Genomic DNA, 14,759 nt, shown 5'->3' with positions numbered 1-14,759 from the left:
TTTGCAGTCTTTTTTTCCTTCTCTGTTTGGCTGTGTATTGGATGGCCAGCTTTTCCAAATGCAGTGAATATTTTAATCCTTTTTCATTTTTAAGCACTGATCTATAATATTTTATTATAGATATATAATTTTTTTATTAGATCCCACTGAACACTATAAATAGTCAACTAAAAGCCTAGTCAGTTACATCATTACAGTTGTGATGCATCAGACTGTTTAACCTATTTTAACGCCCGTGTGCTGAAAGATTATATCAGCCTCTGACACTTTTTACAGTGTTTTTCTTCCACCAGCAGTGGGTGGCTGTCCCCCATTCTGCCTGTGGGAGAAAAGCTGCCTCCTCGTCCTGCTGCTGCGTTAGTTTATTAGTATAGCTGCTGTAAAGAGATCGTTTTCCTGTCACGTCCTGCTCGCTGCCCCAGGACGGTGGCTGCGCTCCGGCTGAGTTACCAGTATGTTGCTTCTTAAACTGTTCACAGGAGACATTCAAGCTAGATACTGTATTCTCCCCAAATACCTAACAGGGCTAATACTTGCATCCATTAGTACAGCTTGCAGTTTGCATTGTTTTGCTATTTGTTAGTTTTGTCATATGGTTTAATAAGCTGAGTGCACCTGAGAACGGTGGGTGCTGCATCACTACTGTAGTTACAGTATTACTACACTTATCCAATGTGTCTCTGTTAGTGCTATATCATAATGCGAGTCTACTCAGTCTGCTTTAGTGCTGTCTGTGCTTATCTATACCTTTTAAAATAATGTATTTCTAGAACAGATGGCCCGGTAATGCAGGCACTGCAGTGTCTCATTTAATTCAACCTTTATTTAAACAAGAGAACACACACTTTTTTAAGGTCGGCGCTGTGCGCAGGCTAAACTGGGAAGGTAGAGTACATTAATATATACATGAATAAAACCTAGAAAAAGTCATGAAATAATAAATAAGTGGGAAAGTTCAGGAGAAAGTCAGCAGCCAGGCTGTGTGTATTATTAGCTGCAGTAATGTGTTCCAGTCTACCAAGTCTGCTGTCTGGATCACCCAGCTCACTGTACACTGCCACACATGAGCCTGTGTGTGTGTGTGTGTGTGTGTCCATCTGTCTGTTTGTATTTCTGTCTGTCTCTTTGTTCTTCGTAGTGTGTATGTGACTGTAACTGACCGTCAGTCAGTGTGTGTGTGTTTGTGTGTGTGTGTGTGTGTGTGTGTGTGTGTGTGTGTATGTCTCGCCCTCTGCCAATTAGCAGCTTCTCACCTCCCGAGGCGAGAGGCTGAGTGTGTGTTAGACAGAGGAGGACAACGTGACAGGGCTTGTCTGCTGCTGATGGCTCAGCCTTAACCTGAACTCTCTCTCTCTCTCTCTCTCCCTCTCTCTCTCTCTCTCTCACACACACACACACACACACACACACACACACACACACACACACACCGGTCTGAGCATTGAGCTTCAACCCAAGCAGACACACACACACAGACACACACACACACACACACACACACACCAGTCTGAGCATTGAGCTTCAACCCAAGCAGACACACACACACACACACACAGAGGGCCTGAGCTCCAGCCAGTTGTTGATAATACAGCCTTGTCTGTCTCTGAGCCCATGTGACACGGCAACATGTGACAGTATTGTGTTTGGTGGAGCGAAGGCGCGAGACGGGTAAAGACGAGTGCCAACCTGCACCAGAGTGTCTGTCCTTGTCTTTGCGTGTGTGTGTGTGTGTGTGTGTGTGTGTGTGTAGCTTTGTATGTATTAATGTGTGTGTGCACGGTAATTTGGCAACCTATTATGAATAAAAGTTCCATAACCCACATGTGGGATCCATGCCAGCGTATGCAAAGTGCTGCATCACACTAGATCTAACAAGATTTGCACTTTTGGCCAACAATCTTTGTTTTTTGAGTCTGTTTTCCAGGTTATGTTAAAACGAAGGCATATTTAACACAACTTCTGTCTTTGCAGCCTGGCCAGAGCCAATCATTTCAGAGAGTTCTTTAAATAATTAAGCCCAAAGTTGTCGTCCTAGTCAAATTTAAGATCAAAGTGTTACAAGAAACCCTCTGAGAAAAGATGTAATTTGGGGATTATTTATTTATATATTTATTTATTTTACCCCGGTTGGCACACTACGGTGAGTTGATCAAAGGGCTTATTTGCCAAAAAGTTGGTGTATTCCTCTAAGCTACCCTGAAGAAATTTGGATGATTGAGGTAAGTTATCCTGTGTGATGGTTAATCTCAGTCATTCACAAAACACTTTGATCCCCTCTGAGATTTTGTGGTTCGGGTTTTAAGGATTTCAGCTTGTTTGAGACAACTATCCTGCACATCTTCATTGAATATTTCCTGTTCCCCTGACTTGTGCCAATTATTTGCTATTTATTGCACTGTTCTGATCTGATTTTGTTAACTGGGGAGGCCTTTTTTCTCTCTTTGAAATGCTGCCTTACATACCGTTATCCTTGGCTTTCAGTCATGCTAACATATAATATAAATGATATAACACTATTTCTATATTTCCAACATTGCAATCGGGGTAGGAAGTTAATTATGTCAGCTCCATGTCACAGTCACTGAGTAAATCCCACAATTCATCAGCCATTTTCACTGCTAGCCTTTATCTTAACTACTCAACCAGATTTTTTTTTTTTTTAACACAAGACCTTCAAGCAATGATGTATGAAAATGGAGCCTTGAAAAGTAAAGAGAGGAGAACTGCTTCAACAGTTAACGGCAGCAAAGATGAATATTGCAGCATAAGAAGTTTTGATGCTGGTGTTCCAGCCCAATTGAATAAGTGAACTTGACGACAGAGACTGTGACATAGGAACAAATCTTTAAAAAAAAAAAAAAAGTATGGCACTCAGTATAGGAATAGACAGACATTGATTGTTATTGTCAGTTTTGTGCAAGGCCACACCCTATCATGATTATTGGTCAGGGATGACCTTTTGTTTTGATCCAATTGAGCCAGTTTATTGATCATTTGCGCAGACAGATCCCCTGAAGCTGTGTGCCAAATTTGTTGTTGATTGGTAATTATTTGAAAAAGCCTTGGAATATATCAGTTTTCATAAATTGTTAATTAGCCAAAAAAAGAACCAACTGTCATACTTTGATCATTCTTGAGGAAAATTTGTGGTGTAGAGATAGCTTGATATGTGCCCCAAGACTCATGCCAGTCAGTCTTTTGATGTAGGAGTTATGGCTTTTCCAAGCTTAAAATTTTGACCTTTAATTATAGCACCCCCATTTCTTTGGAGTCAGGGTTCCCGCGGAGCTTTAAAAAGTCTTAACATGCATTGAATTCATTCATCTAAAAATATGGCCTTAATTGGTATTAAAATGTCTTAAATCAAACCTTCAAAAGTCTCAAAAATGCTAAGACATGGCATTGCCATCTCAAAATAATTGGTAACATCTATTTTGAAAATAATTTTCTGAATGCCTCATGCATTAACATCACACAGATCAGGATAATGGAACCAAGACAACGCTCATATTTTTTTTGTGGCCCAGATGCTCAGAGCAGCAGATCCACTGTCACTAGCTAGCTGTCACTGTACCCTGGATGACATGGGAAAGTGCCGATTCAAAGAAAATTGGCTATATAACCAAGATTTTGCGGCATGGCTAAACCGGCACTGGGCCATGTGTATGAGGACTGGTATATTTTGTGCAATAAGTTTTCCAAATCCTGCACAATGAGAATAAAGGCAGTTTAATCTCACATTCAGTGATAATGTGACAAAACTGTCAAGTCAGGCCGCCAAAAAAATGACAATTATTTCCCAGTTCTGCTCTACCTTAGTAATGGATTTTTTTTTCTTGTTTTAAGTTATGGTTATTCTGAAATTGATCTTAAATTTCACTCCGAGTGGCAAGTCTTAAGAAGTCTCAAAACTAACTCGCCTTAAACTGTAGGAACCCTGGGAGCTAACTGTACATCATGCATATCACATTTCATGATGATTGTGTAGGTCTACCTTGTGTTAAAAAGCATTATGTGATTTATCAGAACCAAATGCATCCTGTGCCATGTCAGTGTATGACAGTCAGCCAGTCAAAACTCATTGAAGTCTCACACAAAAAAAACTGCCTTAAATGTGCCTTAAATTATTGTGCTCCTATCAGGTCATTTAGGATACTACTAGCTGCACAGGCACTGTGCACCATTATCCAGTGCTAGTTTGCATATCTCAATAATACACCATCTCACAGCAAATGTCTAAAAATGTATATCTGCAGTCAGTATGGCTACACATTACATGTGCAATCAGGAGGATGCAGTTGCAGTTTTTTTTCCTCATGAGAAAATAATGGAGAGCCATTCATTCATATTTCACATGTAACGTTGGATTTTGACAAAATCTCAGTGAATGTATCCTATCATTGTGTTTCTGGGCCTTTCAGAATAGTATTAATTGGCCAAAGGGGGCGCAATATTGTTTTCTCTCCACATATCGGACGACATCTCAGATACCATTGGTTAGATTTTGACAAGCTGGGTAAATGATACATCTCATCATTACCTCATCTCATCACAAATTACACTGACTAAAGCGGGTGCTTCAATTACAGGTCAAAACAAGGTGACATGTTTGGTGCTGATTAGTCCAAGCAAGGACTACATCATTTGTGTAGGACGACATGTTTAGTGTTGCCTTTCTGTCTGTGCGACTGTTAGCTTGAATCAGCTTTTGTCTTTTTGCATTAGGACTGTTTCCCCTCTTCTCATTTTGCCTCCATTGGTACTTTTTGCCCGACTTCACACGGTCCACAGTTTAGAGAAGGGAAACTGACCAGTGTTTGGCTGATGGCTCAGTGATTCTCCCACTGATTTGGAGCATTTGATTACCTCGTTGATAAGTAGTCAAGAAGCACGAGAAACTACAAATGTATTAGAGACATCAATTTGATATTGTTTTAGTCTTTAAGTAAGTTTCACAGCGGACATGTAAACAGTTTAGTCAAACAGTGCATTCACTTACTGCCGGAGTGCTTTTAATACAGTTCGTCCTTGTTTGCATAGCTTCATTTAACCACAAAGCCTAAGTCGCGGTTTAATAATTCAGCACAATCCCTGCATGGGAGAAAAGACCAGAGAGACATGCATTTTAAATTGATCTTGTTACCCTGGAAACCTTGTAACTCCACTTATGTTTTGTTTTGTTTTTTTCTGTTTAATTGAATTAAAGATTTACATGGTCCTTTTTATTTTTATTTGTATTGCTATTTTCATATTTTGTTAACAAAACTGCCCTGGGTATATCACAGATTGATATGCAGATAAAACTAAGGATTAATATAAGTCTGGATGGTAAAGGTTAGAAATGACAAGACAGTTATTGAGTGTTTAAGGAGCTATTAATGTTGAGAGTGAAAAGGGCATCTATTTAAGTTCACCACAATCGGCAATGATAACTTTGGCTTTGCAAGTGCCATTCTTTGTACCTTTCTTCTCTATTGCCTTGACAACATCAGTGCCCTCCACAGCACTGCCAAACACCACATGCTGCCTGTTCAGCCAGTCAGTTTTATCTGTGCAGATGAAGAAGTGGGACTCATTAGTGTCGGGACGTGCGCTGGCCATGGACGGGGTACTCATGTCTGTGTGCTTTAGCTGGAAGTTCTCATCAGGAAACTTCTCTCCATAAATTGACTTTATGTGCAAGGTTTCATAACATTAGAGACTATGCATCACATTAAAAACTCGGTTTAGTGTGGTCTCAACGATGGGATCTTGATCAGTGAAGAAAATGAGCTGGTGGTATCTTTAAATCCTGAATGGTTGGAGATGAAACATTTTTACCTGACCACTGTAGTGTCTCCCAGTGGTTTGATGAAATGTACACTGGGGTTTTCATTCACGCTCTCTCTCTCTCTCTGTGTATGTGTTTGTGTGTTGGACATAGGCTTATGAAAGAGCTGCTCTGCTTTGTGGGTGGTTACAGTGGACCAGCTTCAAAGGCTAAGATGAGTCTCAGAGATTTTACAGACGCTACAACAGGCATTGTCAAAGTGTGGCCCGCAGGCCAATGACAGCCCTCTGAAATGTTTCTGGTGGCCCACAATAACGTGACATGATGAAATGCATGTTTTTAACTAACCTACATCACACAGATTGCAACTACAATTGTGAGATGCCTACTCGCAAAACAGATTGTATGTTTGCTGGTTAGCAAGATGGAGGAGCTGGGGCAATAGCGCAAGAAAGTTTTAGGAGACATGGAGCTTGAACACTTAGTTTGTCACAACTCACAGGTGGGATAAATTGATCTGCCTCATCTGCAAGCAGGTGAATGCAATGCGCAAGGAGGTTAACATAAAATGCCATTATGATACCAATCATAAAATGTACGCAGGCAAGGATATCACAACTAAACTTGAACAGTTTCAAAGAGGCTGAACTGGCCAGCAGTCAGTTTTCACAAATCTGTTTTAGCCTCATTGACTACAAATTGTGTTTATTTTACATTACTGGCTGCAAACCACTTTCAAAGCATAAGTTGTGGACATGTAATTAAAACATTTTTTCCCTCATACATTTCTCACATGATTCACAGTTGGCATGATGCTTAGTCTCGAATAGGGTGTTAATCAAAAGATTTGTTTTGGAATGGTTTTGTGTTCCATTTTTTCTTGGGCGACCTTCAATACCATGTTGGCTCCCTAAATTAGCCGTCAGTCATCAAAACTTTGAGACCCTCTGCACCACACCAAGCTACACTCCTGGCTCTCTGCAACATTGTGTGTGTGTATGCATGCATGTATTGTGCTCATACACGGCACTCTTATTCATTCGTCTGTGTGTGTCTGCCTGTTTGATTGTAAGGAGCCGTGTATAGCCGGGAACAATACAGCTGTGCAGTGTTTGCAATCTGTGCATGCATTTGCGTGTATTCATCCATAATCCGTCTGTGTTTGAGTGTGTTGACGCTTCAGTGTCTGCTGTGTGACTGCAGTGTGTGTGTGCTTGAAATAACCCGGCTGTTAGTGTTCTTGTTCGCATGGTGCTAGTCTGAGATATCTTCAGCCTGCCTTTGTTTCAGAGGCTTGTTCAGCAGACCTCTTGCTAAAGGCTGAGATGTTAGCAGACTGTGGGCCCTGCATTATTGATGCGGACTATGACTGGGCCGTGCAGGCCATAGGCTTCAACTTAAAAAATCAGAAGGGGGAATGAACTCTGCTGAACTAAGAGCAAATTTTATAAGGAAGAGACTTTCTTTCAGGCTGGTTTTTCATAAGGTCTCACACAGTGGTTTCTTAAAGTGTGAGCTGAGACATGACCTTATTCTGGTGACATGACAAGTTTACCAGTGCATTTTAATGAGCCTGGGTCCCAGGGCGAGACTCAGATGATTAAATTTGGCTCTTGGACTGAAAAAGTTTAAGACACCCTGCCTTAGATAGGGTATGAGCTGTGGATGCAAGGCGTTGTTAAAAAGATTTTTCTTGTCTTTTCATAATGGATGCTGTAAAAGAAAAGTTACATATTAAACAGTCCAACATGTAGTTAGGCCTGTAGACTTGTTGTAATCTGCAGCTAACAGGGTGTCAACAGCGGTGCTAAAGAGAAAGTGAGATGTTTTTCTGTGTTTACAGGACACCAGATTTAGTATGGGTATGGGTGGTAGTCACTGTGGTGCATTGTGATGCCCGAAAAGGCAACATCTAGTTGCCTGTACACTTTTCTTTGGCAGTCTGCACAGGCCTAGTCAGGCGTTCCTGCATAGGGAAATGTTTGGTGGCCACCGAAACCTTTTCTGAGGCCAAAGTAAAAAAACGAGGACCTGAAAAACACACTTCAGTAATAAAATGCCACTTTGAATACTTACTTTTGGTGCAGTGTGTTGTTTGGAACAGCAGAGGGTGCGCCAATTTCAGTACTCAGTAATTTGCTACGCGCAAGAAATGGCAGCAGATGTCTCATTGGATGTGTAGGCGGGACTTCCCACTGTGCTTGTTTGAGCGAAAACTGCAACTGTTGCCAACTTGGCAACTTTGTTACTTTCTGACCATGTATCTGTTCCTCAGAAATGGCTAGTGACAAAGTTAAATCATTAATTCATTTTTAGAGGTCTTAAAATGTTATGCTCTCTTAGTGCACCGTTTCTCAAGGGAAAATTTAGTCTAGTCATGCAGAGCTTTGCTCTGACGCCCCGTCCTCCTTCCTGCATTCATTCCACTGGTGAAACTGGTCAAATTTCTTTTGAGCTAGCTCTACAAAGGTCCTGAATTCACCTTGATGACACTTTCACTTTTAAAGTTGTTACTGCTGATGCAGATTAGCAGATTGTATGCTAGAGACACCGCATTTTAAACCAGGACTAGTAATTTAAAACCAGTTATATTAAAAGAGATACAGTGCCTGGTGTGTCTATTTGCAGTGATATAGGATGTCATTTGTATTGCAGTGAATTTAACAGAAAAGGTTGGGATTTACCCTGCACTGCTCTGTATTTGCAGTGATACAGGTGAGCATTATTTCATACTTTTCCTCTCATACCATCCACTGTTATCTTGTCATATGAGGCTGAATGGTTCAGATGCCAACAGACGTGTCCTTGAGTCTACTGCTGCATTTTATTTCACTTCAAATCATTAGAATTTGTCTGCTGCCACTCACTGCCTGGCAGTTGATGTCTCTGGCTCTGGCTGTGTTGACTGTGGCGTGCATGTGTGCGTGCGTGTGTATGTGTGTGTGTTTTGTTAGTGGGAGGCTTGAAAATAACAGCCAGCCAAATGCTGGTAAATTTTGGCTGTTGCAGTGAAGTTTGTCTGATCTACTAGCCACTTTGGCAGGTAATCATGCACCATCTACAGGTTCTTTTCTATTCTAAAAATCATATTTGGCAGATAAAACGGTGAAAGTGGTTGGGGAGTTTTGGAGTCCACTGTGTGGACGATTGCTGAAAAGGTTAGTTTACTGCACTGCTGCCAGTTCACCCAGGGTGAGAGAACACTCTCTACAGGACATTTACAGTTCTGCTGTGACCTGTGTGTGTGTGTGTGTGTGTGTGTGTGTGTGTGTGTGTGTGTGTGTGTGTGTGTGTGTGTGTGTGTGTGTGTGTGTGCAAGCATTAGGGCTGTCCCAAATACCTTTTTTTGGGCTTCTAAGCTTCGGCAGCATTTATTCAGTGGTATTCGAAACTTTGCTATGACGAGGGGAGTAACTCGGCCACTTGTATATGAGGAATTTCCAGTGCCAGACTGGACCCCGTGCTTCATGGCACACAGAGGGTAACTGTTATGGTGGAATGTGTAATGGCACTGGCAACATCCAGCTTTTCTGGTACAAAGGGTACTGGCCTATCCTGGAAGGTAGTCACTACAGATGAGAGTTTGTTGGGCTATGGCAGAATCTAAAAGGGATGGTCAGTGAGAGGTCTCTGGAGCAGGAGTCTCCAGCGGTCCCACATAAATTATCTGGAACTGTCCAGTTCTGTTGAACTGTGTTTCTCACCCTGAAGTGCTTTCTTCCGTTTCACAGTGTGCATCATGTTCTGGCGAGAGCAGACAATATGACAACAGTAGCTTATATCAACCGTCCCCATTCCCATCAGTTACACACACTGGCACGCAGACTGATATTGTGGAGCAGCAAATGTCTCCTGTCTCTGAGAGCGACACACATCCTGGGGGTTTTGCGTCTGGGGCTGGATCTGTTGTCCAGGTGCACGCCGCTATACAGAGAATGGAGTCCAGCATCCAGCTTTTGTGAGGCAAGTGTGGATGAGCTATGACAGAGACATGGTGGATCTGTTCGCATCAAGAGAAAACGCACATTGTTCGCTGTTTAAAAGGGGAATCAAATTTTTTGAACACTCATTTTGCCGTCAATTGCCATGGCAACGATCAAAGTCTGTGTGTTTTGCTGAGTGATTGATTGTCGACCTGTTAGATCTAGGTGTGCTAATTGAAGTCGAGACGTGCTTATTATGACGGGCTGTGATGATAAATGAAGTCCCGTGCCAACATTGCTTCGTTTTTTTGGTAGTCCTGTGTGTGTGTGTTGACACTTTCATATCTGTAGGCATGTGTGTGTGCTGATTTAGCCAGTGGAGTGTCCTTTTAATGTGTGGGTTAGTGCAGGTTAGAATGTGTTAATCAGAGCTAATGGTGTAAGTGTGGGTTGGTTAGGACTAGTGTTGGTAGTGTGTGTTGTTGTGAAGGAGGGAGAGCCTGAGAGTCACTGGCAAAACCTTCAAGGAAGTTTCCCTGGCGCTGAATTCACAGCTTTAATTGCTTTGAGTCTTTGTGAATACCAAGGGAGAGCACTAACTCACTGCCTTTCTTCTGCTCCCTGTCTGTCTCCTTCTTTTCATGTCGTCCCGTTCTCTCTTGCTGTATCAAAGAACCTGGGTGTGTTTACATCCTAAACTTGGTGGTGGCAGGTGGGTGGTGGTGTTGGCGAGCAGCACTCTGAAGTCATTAGAGCGGATTTGGATGAGATTCACATTTCCATGCCGGCTTTTGTGTTGCTGGCTGAATTGTTCTTTTGCTTTATCAGGCAGCAGTCGTCTCCTTTAAGTCCTTAAAGTTGTACTTCTCTGACCTTATAGAGAGAAGATTGCGAGATGTGCACTGACCTGGAAAGGTTACACGTGTCTGTCTGTTTGCTGACTTCAAAGTGCTGAAATATAGCTGGGTTGTTAGTGTGGATTTAGTTTTACTGCATATTTGGGGAAATAAATGTAATACCAGTATACATTTTATCATAATAACCCAACCAGTCATAATAACCTCTGTATCCTTATCAATTATGCATAGGTAATTTGTTGTGCTGCCTTCATGTACAGCCCTTAAAGTCCGCACGCAGAGCTCTCTGGGGATTTGTGCCTCTAGTAGTGGCTCACTGTGTAGTAGCCTGGATCTGAAAATTATGACACAAAGTTGCAAGAACGCCGTGGAAACTTTTTATTCCCAAGCAAGAAGCTTATCACCTCTGCATTGTGTGTGTGTGTGTGTGTGTGTGTGTGTGTGTGTGTGTGTGTGTGTGTGTGTGTGTGTGTGTGTGTGTGTTGCAATCAGTTTGTGCAGAGCACTGCGGTCTTGTCTTGCCGACTATTCTGAAGTTGGCATCTGGCCAACTGTGACAGTCTTTTCTGGGGCGGCAAGTCGGAAACAAACTCACACACACAGACACACACACACACACACACACACGCATGAGGTGATGGAAATGCCATAAATCTGTCAGTGAGGCTGAAATGAGCTTAGTGCCACCAGGGGTGTGTGTGCTCTTCAGCGATGTGTGCACTATAAAATCCCATGGACTATAAAAGCCGATCTGTCGCGTGGAACTGTGTGTGTGTGTGTGTGTGTGTGTGTGTGTGTGTGTGTGTGTGTGTGTGTGTGTGTGTGTGTGTGTGTGTGTGTGTGTGTGTGTGTGTGTGTGTGTGTGTGTGTGTGTGTGTGTGTGTGTACGTTTCTGTCTGTCTGCACATACTACCCACTGGAAATATCCCTTCCTCTCACTCACACACCTGCCATCTGACTCTTTTGCTTGCATTGTTTTTAGGTTCTTTCTTTGTCTCTCTTATCTTCTTTTTTTCTCTCTCTCTCGTCTCTAAAGCTGGCTTCCTTTCAAGTATTATTATGTAAATTATGGTATATCAAATTAGAAAAGCAAATAGGAAATGACAAATTTCCTCAATATCGCAAAGAAAACTTTCTGTGTTCATTGAATGCAGAAAGGTTTCTTGCTGAATAAGGCAACAAATAATGATTAGCTGAACAAATAATGATGCATGCCACTATTGACCCAACAAATGGTTCAGTCTCATCAGTTTAGAAGTGGTTTTGGATGATCTGAAATTCATGAAATTGCCAACATTACATGTCACCAAAGAACCTTTCAACCATGTTGCTTTGCACTAATCAATTCTTTAAAAATACACAAGGCAAATTTACCAAAGGGCAAATGAAGCAAAGACTACCTAAACTGACAAAAAACATGGAGTGAGCACGTGATTTGATGGTTGAATGGTTGGACCAACTTTTATACATGACATGCTTATTCTGTTGTTTCAGATGAGTCCTCACATAAAATCAAACTCAGCAGTTTTGCATAGTGGACCTTTAACCACTCTTTCCATTAATCTTGCTCATGCGTTATTTTTGACGGAGCTTAGCTTCAGGAATGCTTTCCAGCAGATGAAAATGCTGCTAATTCACATACCTCCTCCATGTGGATTACTTTCTGTTCCACAGAAAGTAAGCATCAGTAAGACTTGGTATTTCATACACCGTTTTTTGGATTGTGTTGAAACTCGGTGCGATAATAAATTTCTCCACTGTATTCTTGCGTTCTTAAAAATGCACTGCACCCCCCGAAGGTGAGCACTGCAGCATCAAGTCAAAACAAGGTGACATATTTGTCTCTGATATACATAGAGGTGGACTGCATCACCTGCCTTGTGTTTTTTGTGACATTTATCTCAAAATTCACTCAACATTTAAACAGAAACCTAGCAGCTGTCGTTCTTTTTCCTTCATTTTCTGTTTCTCATTTCAACATCACATACTCCCTTTATCTGTCCCTCCCTCTCTCTCTCTGACAGTCCCTCTATAGTAAATCATGGCTGCATGCCTCCAGATTAGGCCTGACTGTTGACTTGTTAATCCTGGAGTGTGTGCAATATGTAAAGCTGTGTTTACCCATGCAGGCCCGAAGCAGTTTGTTTTATGTCTGGGAGAGGAAGAAAGAACGAGGCAGTAGGGAGAAGATGTGTTTACATGATGAAATATAACTTAAACATGTGGATGTTCATTAAAGACGGGTGTGAAAACATTTGTGTTACAGGAAGGAAAGAAGGACAGTGACAGAAAGGGTGGAGGCTGGAGAGACAGAATTTGGAGAGAGAGGGGCAAGAAGTGAGAAGGTAGGGAAATGAAGGTTTAGCTATTATTTTGTACTAGACAATTGTTCTTATTGTTTTTGTTCAGGTTTATTTAGATGCTTTGCCAGAGGTATTCATCTAGCATTCATTACAGCAAAGCAGACTGAACAGAATTGAATACATAGAGAGAGATTCATTTGAATGCTTTGGCAATATGGTTTATTAATGAAAATAACAACACATTAAATTGAAAGAGACTTAAAGCGAGAGAGACATTATGAGACAAAGTCAGAGAGAGTGAGAGCTTAATTAGTGGTGTGTACGTCAGTAGCAGTGGCACTGCAGGGTAGGGAGGTGGCAGTCTTCCTGTCTCACACTGAGACTGACGTGAACAGATCGCAAGACCTGCAGTCTGCTTATCTGGCAGTCGCCTTGCTCTGTCTGTCTGTCTGTCCTCCTGCCTCTAACACTGTCCGTCTACCTGTCTGCATGTCCATCTGTCTCTATGTGTGTTTGGATGGATGTCAGCCTGTTTCACCTCTCTGTCTGCCACCCTGTCTATATGTCTAACTCTTTCTTACTTGCCTGTGTGTTGATTCAGATGTATCTACCTGTTTGCATGACCATCTGTTTATTTGTTTGGCTCTCTCTCCTGTCCATGGCCTGCCAGTCATTTTAGTCTTGAACATCAGACTCACTCTCACTCACATTATGCTTAAAGGAGAATAATGTAGGAGCTGGGTAGCTAAACTGTGATATCACTTGCAGATTTTTTTCTGCACAAAATCTAATCTAAGGTTGACCTGGAAATAGAATGACATAGAAATTATTCGAGATATTACAATTTTTAACCCTCAACTGGAATGCCAGCGTCAAACCACCATGATAGCGAGCATCCATCCTGCTGAAGTGTCCTTGAGCAAGACTCTCCCTGTACTCACTACCTGTGGAGATCAGTTGAGTATCACAAAACAGAAATAAATACCACATCATCCAATGTGGTTTGTAAGTTTAAAGGTGAGGCATCACATGTACTGTATTTAGGTCTTGGCGATTTGGACAAAATCAAATATCCTGCTATCTTGACTTAATACCTTGATATTGATATTGCAGGGATGATCGTTGGTGCTTTCATAACATATGTGCATGAGGTTTTTTTTTTTTTTTTTTATAAACAATCATTGGTAATGTGCTTATGATGACCAAGCATGTAGAGGCAAATAATAGAACAGCTAGATCAGTCTAAGTTCAGAAAATTACAGTACACACAATCCCAGATGACTTCTACTCTCATCACAGTGTTGACGTAATATTGATATATTGCCCATCACCAATACACATTTATTGTTTATAGCCTAAGTCTTGCAAAACTGAATTTCATAGATATGAAATGAGAAATGAGTGCAGCATCAATTCCTTTTACTCTACCATGTGAGAGACCACATTATTGATAAAACCACGATCCAGTCCAAAGCTTTAACAGCTAAGTCCAGCCCAGTCCACATATGTCCAAGCATTTCCAATCCATTTCAGAGCAGAGTTTGGGTCGCTCTATGGCATTTTTGCCGCTGCTCTATCATGTGCAGCTCTGACCAGGGGCAATTATAACCGTTGTGTTCACACAACATGGGGCCAGGAGGAGGCTTACGCCCCTTCCCACGCAAAAGTTGGAATCTGTAAAAATAAACTTGATGGGAGAATGTGTGCATCTGTATGGAAACTCTGACCCATGCATATGAACATTTTGGAGACAGGGGAAATTGGCGACGCAGATGGTAAGGTGATGAACTGAAGGTAGATTGTTGAAATAAATTGTGTGAAAGCCATCGTTGTACGTATAATGACCCCTCTCACACATTTAATTTCACTTCATCTTATACATTACTCGTAAATCCACTTTATCATA

At 41.6% G+C, this 14,759-nt stretch overlaps 1 protein-coding gene across 2 annotated transcripts in view; it reads left to right on the top strand.

The window, feature by feature from the left end:
- LOC115374152 (low-density lipoprotein receptor class A domain-containing protein 4-like) overlaps positions 1-14,759 on the top strand; it is a 194,162-nt gene that overhangs the window by 4,255 nt on the left and 175,148 nt on the right. Inside the window, exon 2 of one of the 2 annotated variants that reach the window (XM_030072924.1) lies at positions 12,817-12,895. The exons of the other annotated variant lie outside the window; for it this stretch is intronic. The gene's annotated coding sequence lies outside the window, so the exon portion shown is untranslated. The remainder of the gene's footprint in view (positions 1-12,816; positions 12,896-14,759) is intronic. 2 annotated transcript variants of the gene reach the window in all.

Source organism: Myripristis murdjan, chromosome 16, assembly GCF_902150065.1.
Source record: "Myripristis murdjan chromosome 16, fMyrMur1.1, whole genome shotgun sequence".
Taxonomy (NCBI): Eukaryota; Metazoa; Chordata; class Actinopteri; order Holocentriformes; family Holocentridae; genus Myripristis; species Myripristis murdjan.
This window is presented reverse-complemented; position numbering and strand designations above follow the sequence as displayed.